The sequence below is a fragment of the Marmota monax genome, unplaced genomic scaffold (assembly GCF_021218885.2).
Source record: "Marmota monax isolate L192 unplaced genomic scaffold, Marmota_monax_Labrador192_F-V1.1 WCK01_AAM20220418_F8-fsc01640, whole genome shotgun sequence".
Classification (NCBI taxonomy): Eukaryota; Metazoa; Chordata; class Mammalia; order Rodentia; family Sciuridae; genus Marmota; species Marmota monax.
In genome coordinates this window covers 29,408-34,521 of record NW_026692319.1, presented here as the reverse complement: position 1 = coordinate 34,521, position 5,114 = coordinate 29,408, and positions in this window count along the sequence as shown.

The window sequence follows — 5,114 nt, the reverse complement described above, 5'->3', positions numbered from 1 at the left end:
AGTACCAGACAACAGTAAAAAAGAATAAAGAAAAGATCATTATGAATTGGATGCTTAATTCCAATAACTGGTCAATAAAGTGGGGTCACAATGGCTCCAGCCTGTAATTATAGCAGCTCCAGAAGCTGAGACAGGAGGATCCAAGTTCAAAGCCAGCCTCAGCAAATTAGCAAGGCCCTGAACAACTTAGCAAGAACCTGCCTCAAAATTAAAAATTAATAAATAAATTAAATAAAAGAGCTGGTGATATTTTCAGTGGTTAAGCATCCCTGGCTTCCATTCCTAGGAGAGAGAGAGAGAGAGAGAGAGAGAGAGAGAGAGAGAGAGAGAGAGAGAGAGAGAGAGAGAGAGAGAGAGAAATGGTAAATGAAAATAATTACAGTTTGAGATATTACCTCTTGGGTAAGACAGAAGGGGAGATGATAAACAACATATTCAATTATTGCAAAATAAAAATGAAATACAAAATCCAGCCTCATACTTCTAGATCTATTCTACTGAAGTGTGACATTCAAAAGTAATTTTTGAAATAAACAGAATGCTTTATGAAAAATAAACAATACATAGAGCTACAGGTCAAAGTTCCATATTATTACTAAAGAGCCACAGTTATGTTTCTGGTTTAGAAAGAGTGGAATGGATAGAGGAGGTAGAAACAGATCCAAACAGAGAGATTTAATCATAATAATAAAACAGCATATTGTATTCCATAAAAATATGCAACTTTTTTGGAACACTAACAAAACTCTGGTTTTAAGATATCTATTTTTGTATTTACAGAAACATTAACACCCTTATGCAGAAAATTAACCCAGATTTTGTCCATTCACTGGCTGATACAGACATTATCTGACCAATCTCTCTACTAATTTAGCCATTAGTTCAAATTTAGTAGGTCCAGTTCACAAGTACTTTTTAAAATTTGTTTTTTTTTAAATATACATGATAGTAGAGTATATTTTTATATATTATACATACATGGTGTATAACTTATTCTAAATATGATCCCATTCTTGCAGTTGCAAAGGGAGTTTCACTGGTTTGCATTCCTATATGAACACAGGAAAGTTGTGTACGATTCATTCTTCCATCGTTCCTATTCCTCTCTCTCCTCCATTCCCTTCATTTTGTTTAATCCAATGAACTTGTATTCTTCCCTCCCCCCACCCTATTTTGTGTTAGCATCTACATATCAGAGAGAATATTTGGCCTCTGTTTTGGGGGGATTGGCTTATTTCATTGAGCATAATAGTGTCCAGGTCCACTCATTTACTGGCAAATATCATGATTTCATTTTTCCTTATGCCTGAGTCATATACCATTGTGCATGTATACCACATTTTCTTTATTCATTTATCTGTGGAAGGGTCCCTAGGTCAATTTCATAGCTTTGTTATTGTGATTTGAGCTTCTATAAACATTGATGTGGCTATGTCCCTGTAGTATGCTGACTTTAATTCCTTTGGGTATGTGCTGAGGAGTGGGATACTGGGTCAAATGGTGGTTTCATTATAAGTTTTCTGAAGAATCTCCATACTGCTTTCCAGAGAGGTTGCACCAATTTACCATCCCACCAGTAATATGAGTGAATTTTTTTTCCCCAAATCCTAGCCAACATTTATGTTACTTGTATTCTTGATAAATGCCATTCTGACTGAAGTGAGATGGAATCTCAGTGTAGTTTTAATTTGCATTTCTCTAATTGCTAGAGATATTCAACATTTTTTATATATTCTTTCACCATTCTTATTTCTTCTTCTGTGAAGTGCTCAGAATGCTGTGAGACACCGTTAGCCGTCTTTTACCTTTCTTTTGTTTGTTTATATTTTATAATCTACCTTTTAAATGACAAAAAAGTATATTTTTATGAATAAAATGTGAAGTTCTGATAGGTTTATATATTTTAAAAGTTTATATATGTAAGATATATATATATATATATATATATATATATATATATATACAAACACAAACACACACACACACACATACACACAAACTGTGAAATGAATAAAACAAACCAACATATCATCACCTCACATACTCACCTTTTATTGCAATGAAAACATTTAAAATCTACTTTTGACAGTTTTCAAGTCTGGAATACATTATTATTAACTATAGTCAGCATACTGTATAAGAGATCTCTAGAATTTGATCATCCTATCTAACTGAAACTCTTTAAAATTTGACCAAAATCTCCCCATTATCACCTATCCCCAGCCCTTGATAACCACCATTCTACTCTCCACTTCCCCAAGTTCTATTTTGTTAGATTTCATGCATAACATCATGCATTTGTATGTGTGTGTGTGAACAATGTTGCTATAACATGGGAGTGCAGGTATCTCTTTGATATGTCTATTTCATTATATATATATATATATATATATATATATATATATATTACTGTGGGATTGCTGGATCATGTATAACTATGAAAATAATTCTGCTTTCTAAAATAGGGAATAGTTTATTCTGAATGAAATATGAGCAAACATGCCCTGGGAACTCAAGTTATCCTGAAAGACATAATTTTCCATGAAGCTTACACAAGCTTCTAAATTTCCAAAAGAAGGTAGATGGAGTCTTTAATAGGCAGATATAGAGGCTAGGAAATCTTCAAGATCCAAATGTTGTTTTCAACAAGATGGGAGAAATTCCTTATAGGATTCTTGTTCCATCTCATTCCCAGACTTAAGGTTGGGAGAAGCCAGAGGTTAACTTATATTACCCAGTTGTCATAAAAATGTCAGGTCAGACACTGATATTGATAAAATGGCTCTCAAAAAGGACCAAAAGTAGTCCAACACAACCTAACCTTGCAGATCTACTCCATCTCTCCATAGGGTCTTGTTGATCCAATCAGCAAAATCCAAACAACCTGGAAGTTCCCAAACACAAACCCAACCTCTATGAAGAACTTCAATTCACATATGTTAGTTCTATTTTTAATTTTTTGAGGAGCATCCATATGGTTTTTCATAATGGTTGTCTTGGCAGTACTGGAAGTTTACTTATAATACATTTTTTCAGTCAGATTTGGAGGCTCACAGCAGCTCTCACTTAACTCAGTAATCCATCATTAAATTCTTTTTTGAACTTAAATTTATAAAATTTTATTACAACTTTAATATATAGACACATAGTCCAATATTACTGTATTTTATGCACATATTGCTGGATTAAATAAAAGGACAAAAGAGTCAAAAATTTGATGCATCGTGATTAGAGTCTTGCATCTGAAAATTAGGGCCCCAAACCATATACTCACTTCTGAAGTGATACCAAAATATATCCTGAATTATGCTTTCTTGCAAGAATAATTTTATAAAAGTTACCAATTGAAGAGAATCTGCATCATTTAAAGGTCCCCTGTGTGGAAGAAGCTGTCCTATTTTATGTTTGTTGATTTGAAAGGGTATTTGAGAAAGAATGGGAAAATGAGCTCAGGAGATCAATATTCTGAACAATTAACCTATAAACAAATAAATAACACAGTATATACATAATGTCACATCTCTACAGACAGCCAACAATGAGTTTGTAAGTGAGGTTGACATGATAAATGTAGCTAGATTAGTGGTACACTTTGCCAAGTTCAGAAACAAAAGCCCATGTGCTCCCTTCCATTGTTCTGCACTGTGAGGGATGCACTCTGCCCTTCCCACCGAGATATTCATCAAAAATTTGGGCATTTACATCTTTTCTCAAAGGAATGTCATGTGCTCTCTCTTCACACACAAAAACAAACAAACAAAACAACCAAAATAAAAGGCAGAGGCAAACTTAACTATTGTTAAGGGACCAGAGTCAAAGTAATTTTTTTAGGAATCCAAGGAAATAACCAAGAAGTAAAAAATAAAAATAAATAAAGGAGACATGTTAAGAAGTCATAGCTTGCCTAGTCCCTTGAAGAAGATCTTGGACTTCTATGCACACAATCTATCCATTTGATCATAAATCCTCATTCTAAAACTTTGGATGTACATTAGAATCAACTTGGCAGGTTTTAAAAGATTCATTCTTGCTCCACTCCACCCAGTCAATTGAAACAGATCATTGGATGTTGGGCTCAAACATCTGTAGTATTAAAACCTCTCCAGATGATTCTGAGGCATGGAATAGGTGAGACTACATTGAGTTTAAAAAATAAAAAATCTTTGTTCCAGTGCACAAACTTTATCAAAAAAGCAAAAACTTTACAAGCCACCATTATTACCCTCTCTGCCTGCTAGAAAAGTTTTAATAAAATGCTTTGATTGGCCCCCTTGGAAGGCAAACATTCTGGAAGTCATCTACTTATGCCAGTCATTAAAACTAAAATTAAAAATTTGACCAGAATTTGCAGATAACATGTTGAGGACATATCACCTAGAGATAAGCCCATTTCATTAAATTATTACAATAAGTATCATTAAAACATACCTTTTATATTTTATGAGATGTATTTTAGTATTATTATTTATTTGCCTATGTTTTTGAGTTTAATGAAAGCTAGAAAGCATATTGATCTAGAATTAGAACACTTATATAAAATTTAAAACATTGCACAATTGTTTTAAAGAGAAGAAACAATAGATGAAATGCTACTCTTCTCCTCCCTTTTGATCTTTCTCCACACCGTGTAATGTTTTCCTTTTCTATGGGTGATAAGAATTTATGAGATTATAATAGAACAAATCTTTAGAGCAGGAAGCTACTGCTTTTTAAATAACAGAGACTAGATTAATTATTAAAGGGAAATATAAAGAGATTTATAAGGGAGGCACTTGTTGAGAAATAGCTATCTGCTCTTTGAAATAAAGAAAAGGTGTAAAATAGAGGTGAGTGCTTTGGCAATGTTTGTGTGAGCAGGATGAGATAATGTAGACAATGCCAACTGCCAAGGAGATCAAATCCCTGGAAAAGGAAACTAAAAACAGGATGTGTGGGGAGAAAAAAGAAAAGCATTAAAAATTAAAAGCCAGACAATAACTGCAAGAAAGAATTTCACGTCTGAAAAGATTTTTGAACTATAGAGAGTGCTAACAATGAAAGATACATCTAGGGAAACTAGGAGAGAAGAATTTTTTAAAAAAATAAAGGAAAGAAAGAAAATGGCAGAATAAAAA